General features: G+C 37.9%; 1 protein-coding gene and 1 long non-coding RNA gene across 3 annotated transcripts in view; one reads left to right on the forward strand and one right to left on the reverse strand.

The window, feature by feature from the left end:
• LOC143677253 (uncharacterized) overlaps positions 1-14,875 on the forward strand; it is a 96,288-nt gene extending 81,413 nt beyond the window's left edge. For both annotated transcript variants that reach the window (XR_013172479.1, XR_013172478.1), the window contains one exon: positions 14,629-14,875. This is a non-coding gene — a long non-coding RNA (uncharacterized LOC143677253). The remainder of the gene's footprint in view (positions 1-14,628) is intronic.
• Positions 1-17,559, reverse strand: part of DLGAP2 (DLG associated protein 2) — a 1,049,558-nt gene that overhangs the window by 194,779 nt on the left and 837,220 nt on the right. The window lies entirely within an intron of this gene.

Genomic DNA, 17,559 nt, shown 5'->3' on the forward strand with positions numbered 1-17,559 from the left:
CCAATCTTTATTGGGTCATTAAAAAACAATGGCTTCCAAAGCACAGGGGAAGATTGCTCTCAGTTGTAAACCCAATCCCATTATTCTTGAAGCTAAAAGGTCATAACTTACTTTCTCTATTATAAAATTTGAAATAGATATTTAGCTTTGTAAAACGAATTATAATTGTTTTCCAAATCTCTTTCTACATGAATTTCCTTTGATACAAATCAGAGACCCTTTATTTTAAACAAGTAAATAAAACTTTCTCTCTTATCGTTTACATTCTTTTCAAGGGTTAGATTGGTGCTTTGACAAACTTTTACAACTAGTCAGAAATGTCTGCTGATCACTGCCAAATGATCAGAATCTAGACTAAAAAAGAATGCTTGTTATAAAATATTTGACTCGAGGATTATTTCATAAGCAAATATGATTTTAAAACATGAATGCAGGGGAAGTTTTAAGATAGTGTTGATGACTTTCTCCTTTTATGAGCTGGATTTTTTATTAAAACTAAATTAATTTTAAGTTTTAAGGTGACAGAAACTCATATTACAATCTCTGGTACAAACACTGTAATGTAAAATTCATGTTATCGCCAGAAAGTAGTCAGGCAGCATTTCTTTATTGCCAACTGGTGTATGACACAATTCTAGGAGCAACATATTCTCACACTAAATCAAGTGATAAACTAGACAGGATCAATGGGAATTATGCCATTGATCTCATTTTTTTCTACTCTCAATGATTAACAACTGAAAAATTTTTAATGGAGGCAATTTCTTTGAGGGAGAATGTCTCATGGAAATCTATTTGGAGGGCCGTAAATTTGAATGACTCATCTGAAAATAATTTCTATGCAAGAACAGCAGAGAGAAGTACATCTGAATATACAGCAGTGCATAAATGAAAATAACTTCTTACTGTAGGGTACCCATGGTGCTGGGTGGGTAGAAAAGGAATTATACTCATTAATGAACACTCATAAAAAGTTACGTTCAGGTTTTTAAAAAGCGTGACTTCTGTTTCCCTATTCTAGAAAGATGCTATTTGTGAGTTAGATTCCTTAAAAATGTTTCAAAAATATTTAAATATAAAGGAAACCTCTTTAACCAATTTCTGTGCAAATCGGAGCAAGAGGGTGTGTTACAAACAAGCATCCTCCTTTCCTCCTTTCTACCCATGTAAAAAATCTATGTAAAGTGAAGTAAAAATTTTTCTGCACATTTCTATGACACAAACAGGTATATTAAAAATTAAAATGTGCTTTTACGGTTAGCATGTAAAAAACTGAACCCTTTACTACTCCTTGAGGGCTTTAATAAATTAGCATGACCTCTGGGAAATAAATTAGGTAAAATTATAAAAGTCATTAAAATGTTTATACAATTTAGCTACATAATTAGAATTATAGTAGTCTATATATGGACTGATCTTAGAAATACTTTTGCACAAGAATGATTCTGGCAGTATTAGAAGAGCAAGGCAATATTTGCTTATTTATTTATACACTGACATGCTCCAAAAGGATTCAATTTGATTTTACAAATACAAACAAGAAAGTCAGGTAAAACTAATATATATATATATATATATATGGAGTCAGATAAAATTTCTGCACCGTACATGTACTAAGAGCTCCAGTATATTAGCTAAGGGCATGGTTCAAATTCAGCTCTAATCTTTCTGCCTGCTAATACAGGAAGGGAAACACAATATTTAGTTTCCTATATGCTAAAAATACAAGAATTGCTCAGAAAAAAAAAAACGATTTCAAAATACTGAAATAAAAAAGAATTTTCTCCTGTGTCCTCTTAGAGAATATTAAAATATTTAAAATGAAAGAAACATCCTAAATTCTAATATCTTTAATATACTTAAATAATTCATGCATTTGAGAAAAAAATCCTTAAAAATTTAGCAAATAAAATGAAAACAATTTCATAGAAATAAAAAATACAAATTGCAAACAATTATGTAAAGGAATTCAATCTCACTAATAATTAAAAACTACCAAATTACACGAATAAAATATCTTTTAGAAGTATAGATCCATTTACCTAAGCTGTTTTACCTGGAGATTTACCCTAGAAAAATAATAGAACAAAGAAAGATGTTCTTATTTCATCACCTTTTTTGAAGTTTGTCCCAGATTAAGAATATGAATGAACACACACACACACACACACACACACACACACACACACATACACACACACACACATTGGGCTCCCTGATGATCATGTAGTAGTTAATCGATGTGTCATACTTAACCAGTATCCTGCTGTTTTTTGTTTGTTTGTTTGTTTTGAGTGAGGCACTTAAGTTGTTTCCGAAAATCAACTTGAAAAACCTTTTCTAAAAATGAGTTTTCAGCTCACCAAGTGCAAAGTTATAGAATACATATTGGGACTTTATGGCTTCTCAACACTTGTTAAATACCAAAAATTGAAATAAGCTTTCAAGGTGAAGAGTATTAGAAAACAAATGGAATTTTTGTAGCTAACCAGTTATATTTAGAATCCAAAAATGTTCTTTAAGGTTGGAATTTTTCACTGAATTCCAAATTGCTCAGATCACACCATTTGCTGATATTCATTCATTCATTCATACATGAGAAAAAATTCTCTTCCTACTTTGGATCTTAATTTTTTCCTAGGGAGAGTGGTTGTTGTGCACTTTGAAAAGATTATTGTTAAAATAGTTAAAACAATTTTTACACTGGGAAGGCAATTATTAGAGAGAGTTCATGTCTAGTCAAGTGCAATTATTTGTCACTGTTTTCATATTGTACAGGCTCAACTTTTGTTATTTTAAAATGCTCACCATACCAGCACATCTCTGGAATTTATAGTGACATGAAGCCATGGCCATGAATATGCAAACACTTGGCAAATATTATTTTTGTGGTAATCAATATTTTTGATTTAGTACTGTTTATAAACATGAATTTATCTCAGTATTAGACGAACAATTTAATCTCTGAACGACACTTTCCTTCCAAAGCCTGTGGTCCTTTTATTGACCATTGAGAAAAGTGACCAAGGGGAAGAAATAAGAAAAATTATTTTCTGCCATTATAATTTTACAAAGATCAGGAAAGTTAAACATCACATGAGCATCTTAAGAAATACTAAGAATAAGTGGAAAAAATGGAATTAAAAAAAAATTGTGAAGGCCTTTACTTTTTCCTTAGCAGCAATATTTATTTGCCTAGAAGTCACCTAGGAACTGAGAGGTTTTGTTTGTTTGCTTGTTTGTTTTCTTAAATGGTGATCTCTCCTGCTTCCTCAAAATACTCTTTCTTTCACTTGCAGGACATTCTACTTTCTTTATTGTCTTGATTTCCTAAGGCTACCATAATACATGACTGCAAACTGAGTGGCTAGAAACAACATAAATGTATTGTCTCACGGTTTAGGAGGTCAGAAATCTGAATCAATGTGTAGGCAGGTTCAGTTTCCTCTGGAGGCAGGAGGGTGAATCTGTCCCAGGACCTTCTCTCCTGGCTTCTTATGGTAGATGCCAATCTTTGAAACTCACTGGCTTGTATCTGCATCACTCTAATCTCTGCCTCTGTCTTCACATGCCTTCTTCCCCGTTTGTGGGTCACTCACAGCCTTCTTATAAGGAAACAGCATTGGGATTTAGGGCCCACCCTAGTCCAGTATGACTTCCTCTTAACCAAAGTAGTTACATCTGTAAAGACCTTATTTCCAAACAAAGTCCCATTCTGAGGTTTCAAGTGGACATGAAATTTGAAGGACACTATTCACCCCAGTGAATTCATTTTCATCTCATGTCTGTATCTTCTTTCTTGCACCCAAGAGGTTGGGATGTGACCTCTTTCATCCCAACACTAATGTCAGGGGTCACTTACCAGTGCAATCTTTTCAGAAGTCTCATCGGTTCATCTTAAGAACCTGCCTGGAGTCTTGAAATGCTTACCGCTGCTCTGAGGATAAGGCAAAATCTGCTGAAGCCCTCCATGGTCTGATCCCTCGTCCTTCTCTTTCATTCGCCATACCCCTCTGCCTCTCCCCACCTCAGCCTCACGGAACTCCTCTCAGAGCCTTTTCCTCGTCATGCTTTCTTCCTTCCTTCTAAAAAGATATTGGTGTGTGCTTTCTCCATTGTCCTGAAAACTCTTTTCTCCTCTCCTTCCTCAATTAACTCTTACTTATCTTTCTCATTTCTGGTAAAAAAAAAAAAAAAAAAAAAAAAAAGTTGTTACTTCCTCAGGAAAGCCTTTCTTGACCTTCCTGACACCAATTTGCCCTTATTCTGAAGCACTCAGATCTCCACACTTCTCTTCATGTGCAGTTTTTGTGAATTTTTAAAAAATATTTTTTAAGAAAATTTAAAATTTACCATATTTATTTTGGTTCATACTTTTTGAAAGAAACAAAGCATTCAGGACGCAGGCGCCTCATCTGCAACCACCAGCACAACTCCAGCGACTTATACTTACTTTGGTGATTATTTGATCACTGCAGGTCTCCCGTGCTAGACTATAAGCTTCATGAGGACAGCGCTGTGTCTCTCCTGTACCCTCCATGCTGGTGACTTCAGCAAACAGTACTCCTAGCACTTATTGAATTCATTACTTACATAAGTCCTGCTTTATTTCATGATATCTCTTGATCTTCTTAGGTTCTTCTTCATGATCTAAGTTGCCTGCTCATTCAAACCCATTTAGAAGTAGACCAAAAATAAATCTTCCATCAAACTAGGCTGCAAATGTGAGGAGCTTCAGCCTATGTACTGGAATCTCTAGAAGAATGTTTGCATCACAGTATAACCTAAGCCTAGCCAGTGAGCAAAGAGGCTCATGAGGCCATGCCCATATACCTGGGGAAGCACTGAGTATATTTGCATTTACTAGAAATCTTCCCTATACTTGCTCTTTTCTACTTTTATTCCTGTGTCCACTTCTGTGTTCCCCCAACCCTGCCATCTCCTAAATGAATTTGAGGGTGATGACAATGTTTTATTAATCTTTGAATAGTCTCTTCTTTGAGAGAATGAGTTTTCATGACAAAAATTGGACTGCCGGATTGAGAAATAGAATTTTATGAAAATGATGTATGAGGAAGAAGGTAGCAGAGAATTGCAGAGAAGAGGGAGTTAGGGAAAGACAAGGGACCAGAGCCCCAGCTCAGGGAACTCTCTCCATGCACAGCAATGTGTTCCCTGGTAAAGACTGAAATAATGTAAGCTGGGTTAAGTCAAGCAATTGTGGGTCAGTCACTGCCTGTTTTCTTTTCTACCTTGGGAAGGAACTGGGTAGGGGAGAAAAAATGGTCAGGGGATCTGGGGAAGGGACCCTCTGAGGCTGCATCTGGGTGGAGTCCTGAGGGGAGATAGTAATTGTGTTGAAGGACTTGATGATCTGGGCCACAGCATATGAAAAAGAAAACTTATCCAACTAGAAGTTTATTCGTAGGGGCAGAAAGGCCAGGGAAGTGTGCTAAAGAATGCACTAGTCTCTCACATTGTACCTCTTTTCACCTATCATTATTTTCACCAGTCTTATGGGTCTCTCTCTATAGATTTCCTCTTGTGAAAAGAATGTATCTTGTTAAAAATCCATAGAGGCTGGCAGCTAAAAGGAAAATATGAGAAGATCATAAGGTAGCCCTGACAAACTCTGGGATCTGTCCTGTAACTACTTGTTGAAGAGTGCTTTGAAAACTATTGCTTTTTTATTTGTTTGCTTTGTATATATGTTATACTATACAATAAAATTTTTTTAAAAAAAATCCATAGAGGCTGGTCATCTGAAATTCTGATGTGTGACTTGCTGCCTTCCTTTGGGACAATGAATGAAATGCCCTTCTTCTTTGTTCGATGGATTCCATCCCCTCTCACTTACTTGGTGACTTTCTCCTCCAGTTATTTCCTTCTTTCTCTTCCATCAATTGCTTACCGATTTGTTGGATTAAAAAAAACACTACGTTGGCTCCAATTTATCTTCCTTCTACCCATTTTACAGCAAAACTTCTGAAAAGTTGCATATATTCTCTGCCTCTATGCCACGTCTTCTCATTCTCCCCTGAACTTATTCTAATCAGACTTTAATTTATTCCTCCGAAACTCTTCCTGTGATGGTCAGCAATTACCTTCATATCAACAATTGCAAGTCATCATTTCTAAGATGTTATTTGAAAGCATTTTTCTGGGTCGATCCTGCCATCCTTCTTGAAGCTCATGATCCACTTGGTTTTCTGGAAGCCAAAACATCTTCATTTTCTTCCTAATTCACCAATAGCTCCTTTGACAATTGCTTCTTAAACTCTGAATGGTGGCTTGGCCCAGGACACAATCCTCAACGTTTGCTCTCCTGTATGTACAAACATCCTCTTGACGATTTCATCCAGTGCTTTAGTTTTAACAATCTTCATTATGCTTTTGGCTCCCATTTATATCTTCAGTCCAGAACTCTCCCCTATTCCACACCAGTGTATCTGACTGCTTTCTTGACATCGTCACTTGGATTCTAATATTACATGTCAAAAGTAAGCGTCTAATTTTATCGCCATCCCAAAGCTGTTCTTGCTGCAATCTCCCTCAATTTATTAAAATGCAAAACAATTCTTCCAGTTGCTTAGACCAAATTCCTTTATCACCTACACCCAAATCCAATCTGTCAGGAAATGCTATTGGTTCTGCCTTCATGGTGGCTCAGCAGGTAGGTTCTCGCTTGCCATGCTGGAGACCTGGGTTCAATTCCCAGGCATCCAAAAAAAGAAAGAAATACACCCATCATCTAACCACTTATCACCGTCTTCCCTGCTGGGCCAAGATGCCACAAGCTCTGACCTAGATTAGCACAAGAGCTTCCCAAGAGGTTCCCCTGTTTCCAGTTTCGTCCCACTCCTCACAACACTGCAGACGGGATGGGTCTTTTAAAATGTAACTATGATCATGTCACACCCACCCCTGCTCAAAATACTCCAGTGGCTTCCTGTATCATTGAGTCAAAGTCAATTTCTAACAGTGATTTATGAATCTCTAGGTGATTTGCCTCTCACCCACTCTAACCTCACTCCTACTACTTGACTGTTTTGGCCACAGCAGCCTCCCAGACTCACCAAGGTTGCCCCTTTGCTCTTGTTTCTTCTGCTGGAATACTGATTCCGTGCTTCCTTTAGTTCTCATATCTGATATCAGTACATCAAAGAAGCCTTCCCAAAAACCTCCTATGAAACAGTGCCCCCCCCACCATTCCCTATTCCCTGTACCTGCTTTATTTTTCTCTGCAACTGTATGTTATATAGTTCAAATTTTACTCATTTGGTAGGATGAGTCAGTTGGAAGGTTAGTTGCTCAATGAGGCAGGAACTTCATGTTACCCAATGTATTTGCCTAGAATAGTTACTGACATGCAGAAGACCTTATCCTAAGTATATCTTGTCCTTTAACATATTAGCAAATTATAATATGAAGGAATTGTGATCAACAAAACTAGACTAGACAGAAAATGTGTCAGGCTAATATCTAAAAGCTAGGCATCCAGAAAAAGAAATAAGAAAGCAAATGTCTCTATTTTCCTTAGTAATGTTTAAAATCAGGGGATGTATGTTTTCACTAATCTTAGTGAGACACGAATAGTAACATTGCTTAAATTTGGTAGGTTACCTGCAACCAATAGACAGAAAGCCATAAACTTTTCTTTCTAATAAAAATAGTTGACATAATAGAAAGAAAATAATATGGCCATACAGTAAGATTGCTTTTTTTGTCAGCACTTTTGGCAGATTCCTAGAAAAACATATTGTTGAGGGTTTGAAGGAACAGGTATTTAAACAAACTAGAATTGAGGGAGGTTTGTTATATATTTGGTTGAAAATCAGAATACTTCTAATAGAAGTCTGCCAGCAGCATTTGCTAATTTTTGTTTCAGTAATAAGCGACTGTTTTTTAAAGCCATTGAAGAAGGATATACAAGAGAAGGTATTCTCAAAAGTAAACAGCTTTAATAAAAATTATGTTTTCTGAGCAAGTGACACAAGGGTAACCACTGATGGCAAGCTGCTTTGACTCAGTAACGAGAGCATTCAGGGTTAAAGTTAGAGCTAGCACCACACATAGAACTGTGAGCCTTACTCCCAGTTAAGCTGTTGGAGTAAAAGAAACTGATGTTTGAAATACACAAAGATCATTAACATACTTAAGTTCATAAAAGGCAAGACCTTAGAAAGGAAAAGGTTCCCAAACTTGAATATCCATCAGAATCAGCTGGAGGGCTCCAGCCTCAACCCTAGATCTGCTGAGGCTGTGGGACTGGAATGCGGCTGGAGAATTTGCATTTCAAACAAGTTCCCTGGAGGCACTGCAGCTAGAGTTGAGGAACCACACTTCCAGAATCAGTCCTTTAAAATACAATTGAATCTTGACAATTGGGAGTGTTACCGAAATCATTTATTGCCTATTAACAACCACTTTCTTGTTTTCTTTCAGTGCCCTAATCTTTTGCAGTGTTCACCAGCCCCTGCACTTCAGAGAAGGTTAGCAACCCCCTCTCCCAGGCCAGAGGAAGTGAATCGTGATTGCTGTAGGGATAAGCCCATCCCAGGGGTCTCACTGCCTCTGAGGAGGTTGCCAGGGCCAGTCAGAAAGTCTCTGAGAAAGATTTTCCTGCTGATAAACAGAGTATATTAGTTTGCTAATGCCACCAGAATGCAATATATCAGAAATGAGTTGGCTTTTATAAAGGGAATTTATTAAAAAGTTACTAGTTTACAGTTCTAAGGCCATAAAAATGTCCATACTAAAGGCATCTAGAGACAGATACCTTGACTCAAAAAAGGCTGATGTCTGTCACATGGGAAGGCACGTGTCTGGCATCTGCTGGTCACTGTTCCTAGTTCCATTGCTTCCAGCTTCTGTTTCTAGTAGGTTCCTCTCTGAGCACCTGTGAGCCTTCACTTGGCTCCTCTGGGACACAACTCTGGGTTTTGTCTTGCTTAGCATCTCATGGGAAGCACATGGTAACATCTGCTGGGCTCTGCATCTCCAAACGTCTCTGTCCAGGCATCTACTCTCTCTGCCAGCACTTCAAGCATATCCAAATGTCTGCATCTCTGTCAGCTCTGAAGCAATTGTTTTCCAAGGGTTTGCCTCTGAGGTTTCTCCAAAATGTTTTCCCTTTTAAAGGACTCTAGTAAACTACTCAAGACCTCCCTTGGAGGGGTGGGGTCATATCTCCATTTAATCAAAAAGTCACGCCCATAATTGGGCGTGCCATATCTCCATGGAGATAATCTAACCAAAAGGTCTCAACCACAGCTGACTGGGTCAGTCTCCATGGAAACAATCTAATCAAAGGTTTCCACCCTACAATATTGAATCAGGATTAAAGGACAGGATTTTTGGGGGTCCACAACACTTTCAAGCTAACACCCAGAGAAATATGGGAGGAAATGCTCCTCTTGTCATTGTATATCACTGTGTCTGAATGTGGTAGTGGAAACTTCTCCAGCTATCTTGGGCCCATGATGAAAAACTTCACTGACGTGCTGAGGCTGGCAGAGCAGTAAGCTGGCAATCACTTCCGTCCTTAATGCTTCCTGGAGATGGGCTATCTCTGGACTCTTTTTAATGTGAAATAATACATTTTTTGTTTCAAGCCTCTTTTAGTTAGGACTTTTTTATTTCTAGCTGAAGTGTTGAAGTGTCATCACACTATAGGAAATGTCCATGAAAATCCCGCATAGGACAAGCAGTTTACTGATTATTTTGTAGCAAAAACATAAGCATTGTTGAATTTTTGAACATAGAGATGCGTTGCACGTGTTTTTTTTCCCCAAACAACAAGCATTAAAAATGTGCTGCATTTTTCTCAGGCTAGTAGTAGTAGTATGGGTGTTGGCAGATCTTAAACACAACACATATGAACACACATTCACCTTCAAGGCAAAACTGACAAGCTAATAATGAGTAATTAACTGTTGTTACTTACACAAAAAAATTTGGACAGTGGAAAGAGCATTTTTGAAAAAGGATATTTGGAAATCTTCTCATCGTTATTTGATTTTGTCATCAAAGTAGAGATACCTGTATCACAGATATGGCACAAAAGTTGGAGATGTATTTTCCTAACCAGTTTAAGAGTCTCACAACTAGAGTTTCAGAAAATGAAAAATATTGAGTTTAAAATAAAAGAAACCTACAGGGTTGTTTATAAGAACACAGATTGATATTAGGGAAGATGAAAATGTGTGAACCAAATTATAAGATTCTTTTGTTCAGGAGTGGAAAGAGATGAATTATGATTTAGTATGATGCACTTCTTTCATATTAGATCCAAGTATCTCTGTTAGGTAGTTTTTTGATTTCTAACAGCCATGAAAACAAACAATCTAAATACACTACACTTAGAACAAAAACCTTTGACTCACTATATCATAAAAGAATAAATCAAGATTTTCAACCATAGTTAGCAGTAAATAATTACATTCCATTTATTGAATATTTAACAATATTTTATTGTAAAAGCAAATATTTCTCAGTATCATTGACAAGTAAGTTTTTAAAATTAATGTAAACTATTTTAAGCATTACTCATTTTATTTTAGGTCATCTTTTAATGAATTCTATTTGAATATTTTTTACATACACAGTATTAGTAGAGTGGTATATAATTTACAAATGAAGCTGTACACATATATTAACGATATCTGTGCAGATATTTTTTTGGTGATAGAAGCATGAGATCAAAGCAATTTTGAAACCACTACATTAGAATGTTAGCACATATAGCCCACTCAGCCTTTCTCTGGACATTTATCTCCCTGCTTTGCCCACCAGGTGCCACACAGAAGAGATACTGGAGGTAGCTCAGTCAGGTTATGCCCTCAGCCCTACTTTCATCAGTTATAAGCTTTTCACTCCCAGTGCCTATGATACAACCACGAGAAGCCCTTACATTCCGTCTGGTGCAACATACAACACTAAAAGGATCATTTCTAGGAAAATGTTATAATCTGGAAAGAGAGGACTCAGAATTTCTTCTTGTGCTTTTATAGAAGTTTGTATCCTGGACTATCTTATTTTGCACGTGATATCATTTATTCTTTCAGATTTAGCTTCCAAAAGCAGTGTTTATATGCTTGCAGAGATTCTGGACTGTGGGTGTTGTGCATGGCTACTCAGGACAGTGGCATCCTGATCCTTTATGAGTGGTCCAGATTACAGAGCCTAAGCATGTTAAGTTCAGATTTCGTGAGGCACCCAGCTCACTTAAAGTGCTGAACTTAATAGTAAGCAAAGACTGCAAAAGATGATGTGAAGGACAGCGTTTGAAGTGACTAAAGCCCAGAGTTAACTAGACACTTGCCATAAACCAAAATTATTCCTCAATTTCTTTATTTCAATCTAATCTCATACACAGACCTCAATTAGAATAGTTTCGCCTTAAGCTGGCCACAGGGCTAGGGGCAGTGAAATTAAAATTAGGGTTAGTAGCCAAGGAGGGACAATTTAAAGATCTTACCTGGAAATCAATGGCAAAGCAATGTGCAGATCTGAAATCCATCAGCAAGGTCAAGATCATACACACGTGAAAGGATGAAGTAGAGCAAATACGTAAATTAGATTTGTGAATAAGCTCCCAAGTCAGTAACGACTGAGTTAACAGTTACCGGAGAGAATCTAGAAAGACTGTTCTGTTGGTCCACTTTATTCTAGTAGACATTGTGGCCACCGTGACTTAGGGGTCTATAGCGAAAGTTCCCCAATTTTCTAGATCTAGAAGAAGTTGTTCTAGAGGCAGTTCCTCTGGCAGTTCCTTTCCAATGCACCCTATTCATCTACCCCAGGGTGCAGACTTTCCTGGGGTGGGGGTGGGGGTGCTAGTTTCCTTCCTGGTAGCCAACTTGGCACTTTGCTTTCCTAGGCTCTTCCCTATGATGCTGGTGGATTTGGTTTTCTCAGATTCTATCCCTCTCTTAGCTTGACTCTATCCCTCTCTTAGCTTGACTCTTTCCCTCTCTTAGCATGACTCTTTACCTATTCTACTTCTTCCTTTCCTTTGTTCCCTGTTATCTGGCAAAAGAGAAAGGAAAAAAAAAAGCTGTATGCCAACAGGTTGCTGCCATAATGGACAGGTCAGCACTCTCCATCAAAGTGGTGTATGAGAAATGCAAGGAGATGTTTTCAAATACAGATGCCTAAGCCCTGCCCAAGAGCTACAGACATAAATTGTGAGGGTAAGTTTGGGGGAGGGAGAGAGGTGGCATATGAAAAACAAAAGGAAGGAAAACCAAACAACTCCCCCGCGTGCTTCTGATGCAATCACTCCCTGCCTGGCACATCAGTTAGATTCAATCATTGTTAAAGTTTCAAATTTATAATAAGGAGATGTTTTGTTAAAACAGTGATTATTTTACATACATTTTTTCAAGTGCCACTATAGTTACTGGGTACAAAACGAAATATATATATAATATTTAGAAAGGTAAGTTAAATTTGAGTAATGGATTCCAAGCCAAGCGTCTCCTAACGAAGTGAGTTAGTTCTATCTTTTCTCGTTATGTCTCCCCCAGCTCCTCACACAAAATAGCTGCAAACCCGCTGTGGGTGCTTAATAAATACACTCAGGAATGTTTTAAAATTCTTAATAATGTGTTTTACTCCCTCAAAGATACCTTATGATACAAGCATATTTTAGTTCTTTTCTTTCCTTATGTAAAATAGACTCTTTCCTCATTCTTAGAAATGCCCTATAATTTAGCCATTTTACTCCCCTTTCCATGGTGATAAATCTGCTCTGATCCCAATTAAATTTTGATGAATACCAGGGTTACTGCAAGAAAGTAATTTTATGTCTGTGCTTATTATCCCTTTGTACTGATTTCCTCTACTCATGCACCATCTGCTTTCCTCTACTGTAAGGATGCTTCAGGGAAGAGTTCTGGCTTGTGACTGAAGGTGACTCAGAGCTGGACAAGGCACCCTAGCACAGGAAGTGAACCAGATGTACCTTCTCTTTGGAGAGCCAAGGTCATGCTCGTCGTCAAGGAGACTACAGCCCTCTAGGCTGCCTTGTATTAATTGACAAACTGGGATGATGATAATATACTTTCCATTGGTGCATATGAATAGATACATGAGAACAATGTATGATGAGGGTGTGAGATGTAAGGTTTTAAAAGCCTTATGTATTGAGAAGCTTTAGTGTCAGTTGCTGTTCCTCAAATTTGATAGACTAGTAAACTGCATTTTACAAAACATTTAGTGAGCAATTTCTTCATTCAAGGTCTAGGTTTTCAATGCCACATAGGCAAATTAAATAGAAAGATGAATCTGACAATAAGGTAGTTAAACATTCAGGCGGACTGATTTATTCATCCAACAAAAGTCTTTATTAATTACAGTCGAACAGTGGGCTAGACACAGGGGATACACAAGTGAATAAAACAGACATGCTTCTTGCTCCAGAGAACATATAATCTAATAGGCAAGATAAATAATAAACACAAAAATGAGTAATTGAATGCGCAATAATAATTGGGAAACATTCTATAAAGGAAATAAATTGGGTATGGTGATAGGAAAAAAAGGAGAGAGAAGCCACTTAGATTCTGTGATCAAAGAAGACTCTGTTATGAAAAGTATGTCTCAACACTGAAGGATGAGTCATGCAAAGAATGTTCTAGGCAGAGAGCAGAGTTCATGCAAGCTCAGGTAAGGGAGTGTTTAGGAATGAGAGGAAGCCTGTATGGCTAGGGAGTGTGGTTCAAGATGAGTTTGGAAGGCTGGACAGGGGAACAGATCAAAAGGCCTTTGTAAGTCATGGGAAAGTGGATTTAAATGTAGTAGGAATTACTGAAGGGTCGTGAAGGTAGGGACACGATCTGATTTCCCATTTTAGAAATAATCCCAGCTGCAGTGGACAATAGGTTAGGGAGGGGTGGCTGTTTCTCAGCCCAATTGTGCCAGGATGACCTGAACAACCAGTTGTGGACGGGTGTCTGTTCTGTGTGGTTAGTGCGCATGTTTTTATTTTGTTAATTTTTTTTGAATAACACTTGTGGAGAGATGCAGGACAAGGTGAGAGCAGTAGTTCAGGCCAGAGATAGTGGTGGTTTGGACCAGTGAGTGACAGAAGAAAGAAAGGGATGATTTGGTGATGTATTTGGGGTAGAAACATTAAGGTGGATCAATGGAATAGATGTGGGGAAAAGAAAGAAAGAATATCTGGCTTGAGTAGTTAATGGTGTCACATAGTAACAGGAGAGTAATGGCTATGGTGAGAAAAATATCAAAAGTTTGTTTTTTGACATATTGATTTTGAGAAACCTGAAAGACAACCCAATGGACGTATCACAGAATTTCTTGGATTTATGAACTCAGAGGAAAGGATTGGATAGGGTATATAAATAAAAGCCTTCAGTGTAGGTGATATTTTAAGTCATGGGAATAAATGGGTTCATTGTGGCATTCATTGTTCATTGATGAACTCAAGACCTGTACCCTAATTCCTACTCCCTTCTCCTTGTTCAATTCTTTCATAATGGCTAGCTAGGTAAATGCTAACTTTTTCATACTCTCCCTCCCGCAGCTAGGGGTTGGCCATGAAGACAGACATAAATGGAAGTCTGCTAGGGTCCTCTGGGAAAATGTTTGCTTTTCTGATTACAGGGATAGACACAGCTGATATCATCATCACCTTCTTCCATGAATGTGATTTGATACCTGGATTTCTGGCAACCTTCTTACAACTATGAGAGCCAGATTTGACCCAGCAAGGATGACAAGAGTGAAAAGACAGAAAGAAGTTTGTATCCTGATGGCATGATGAAGTAGCTGAAGCAGTACCAGAAACCCATCAACCTCTGGGCTTCTTGTTATCAGAATAAAAGAAACCATTATTTGTTGCCACTACTGTAATTCAGGTGTTTTATTATTTACATGAAGAATAAAGAGGCAGTATTGCCTTGTGGTTACACTCATGGGCTCTGGAACCAGATACATTTGAGTCGAAACCCAGCCTGTGCCACTTCCTGGCTCTATGACCTTGAGAAAGTTAGTTCTTCTCTCTATGCCTCCATTTTCTCATCTTGTAAAGGGGGGATAGCTATACTAGCTACTTCTCAGAGGTGAATGTAAGGACTATGTATGTTAATATAGCTAAGATGCTTAGCACAATGCATGTCATAAAGAAAGATTGTGTGTATATGTGTGTTAGTTTAAAATGAGAGTTCAACACAGTAACAAAAATGTTCAATAACTGAAAACATTGGGAAATTGATAAAATATATTTATAGTATTTTCAAGTATTACATAGTATCACCTATTATAACATTGTGAGATGTTCATGGAATCTGTGGTATTTAATGTTTAAATTGAGCAACACCCTATCTTCCAGCCTTCCAATATGGCATTTTTCCTTTCAGTCATAATAACAGAATGCAAATAAAATGACATTGAGAGTTTGACAGAAACCCCAAAGTCTGTTATACTATTGGCATGCTGTGGAGAAACAGGCACTCTCATATATTAATAGGGAAAGGGTTAAATGAGCTATGTTAATTTCACCCAAGGACATAACATGTCCTTATAAAAAGAGAATGGAAAGGTTTTTAGGTAATTATATAGAAAGAACTCCAAAATCTACTAATAGGCGAATAAAAGCAAGTGGCAGAACAGTACATGGAGTATGATAAAAAAGACTACATTTGTATCTACTTATGTTTGCAAGAAACACTAAAAAGATTTGCAAGGATCAAATTGAAGTGGTAACATATATGGGAGATTTAGGGCCAGGGTTGGAGGGAAACTTCTCTTTCTATACAAACACAATATTGAAAATAAATAAAACAATTAAAAACAAAGTTGGTTGGCTTTCTGTTCTGTAACATGGGCCTTTTATGATCAAATATTCCATCACATGCAAAGACAGGGATACTGCTTTTCTCTAGTGATCTTCCAGAACCCCAGGCTGTGAGCCCCATCAGGTGCACCTATTAGATCTCTGCCACACCTGGACAAATCTCCGTGATGGTGCCAGCAGAGAAGAACAGGTAAGAGCTGCTATTGGGGCTGAGATTCTTCACAGGACTAGAGGTCAAGAAGGGAAGAGGAGCACCAGCTTAAAAAGGGGCCCATCCAGGGCCCTACATGTTTCAGAACTTGGGCAGCTGGCTAATTACAAGGCTACTGTATCTCCTACTAGACCTGATGTGCAGAGAGTCAAGGTCTAGGAAGAGCAGAGCCTGATGGGTGAACATCTGTATCATGAGTAGTTGAGTCAGGCCACACCTGCAAAACCTGCAGTCATCCAATGATGCTATCCTTGTGTTCACTGTTCTGTATTTATGAGGGAAGGAAAGGGGAGCCATAGGTTTTAACAAAACTTTTCAATCACCAAAGCTAAAAAGAAAGTCTATGGTGATCAGCTTTTCCTTCGGTAATATGTTTCCCTATTCTGCAACATGAGCAATTCAATTCTGCAAATAACAAAATATGTCTTATGACAATTGAAGTATAACTGAGCCACTCTGCTTTCTTCTTGTATGCAATGAGATTAATCAAGCAACACATTCTTGCTTGTCTCCATTGGTCATACTGTCTTGTGAAGAGACTAACTGACAACAAACAATTATTAATTATTCACTGCATGCCAGGTTTTTTTTTGTGTGTGTGGGGGGTGCATGGTCTGGGAATCGAACCCGGGTCTCCTGCATGAAAGGTGAGTATTCTACCACTGAGCCACCTGTGTGCCCTGCATGCCAGGTTTTGTGATAGGCTCTGGGGATTTTAGACTGGAAGAACATCTCACAGATGTTCCTGTTTAGAAACTCACACTGATCTCTTTGCTTGAAAGATATGGTCAGCATAAATTTTGAAAACATTCTGCTGTCCAGAATACAGACACTCCCTCCATGTATTAAATTGAAAGAACATTCCTAAAGATTAAAAATATTTTTTGGAAGCACATACAGTTCAACTTCTGCTATTTTAAAGCTTGAACTTTGGGCAGTCTTTCAACCATAGAGTCCTATGGTGGGTGTGGTGGGGGTGGTGTGTGAGTCAAAATTCTTAGCCTGTGCATTTATTTCTTCAACAATACAATGGATGAAGATTTCTGTGGCCCATGATTAAAGATAGGATTATTTCTTGTTCACAAGTGAAATTTAATTCAGCTATGGAATTTGTGCAGCTAAATTGTTCAATTCAGTCAATTCATTCAACGAGTTTGAAAACAATCCTTATTATGGGCAGGACACTGCTGAAGGACAAACAAAGTGAATGTGTCCTCAAAGAGCTGTATCTTAGATGAGATAATGCAGAGAGAGGAGAAATAAATGAAATCTCCAAAGCAAGGGTGTTAGTAGTGCCGTAATTGAAAAACATAAAATGGAGAGGGCTCAATAAGTATTCCAGAATGTATTTATCGATTGTCTAAGTTGAGTCAAGTCCTGTAGTTGAAGGTTTGAATACCTCCAGAATTTGGAGCAATTGTAGTGGTACCAATGGATGTGCAGAGCTAGCTGGGCACTGAGGAATCCTTCCCCATTTTCTAAACTGTGGGTTCCACAAACCAACCTCAAAACTGCCGTAGAAATGCCA

The sequence above is a fragment of the Tamandua tetradactyla genome, chromosome 3, assembly GCF_023851605.1.
Source record: "Tamandua tetradactyla isolate mTamTet1 chromosome 3, mTamTet1.pri, whole genome shotgun sequence".
Lineage (NCBI taxonomy): Eukaryota > Metazoa > Chordata > Mammalia > Pilosa > Myrmecophagidae > Tamandua > Tamandua tetradactyla.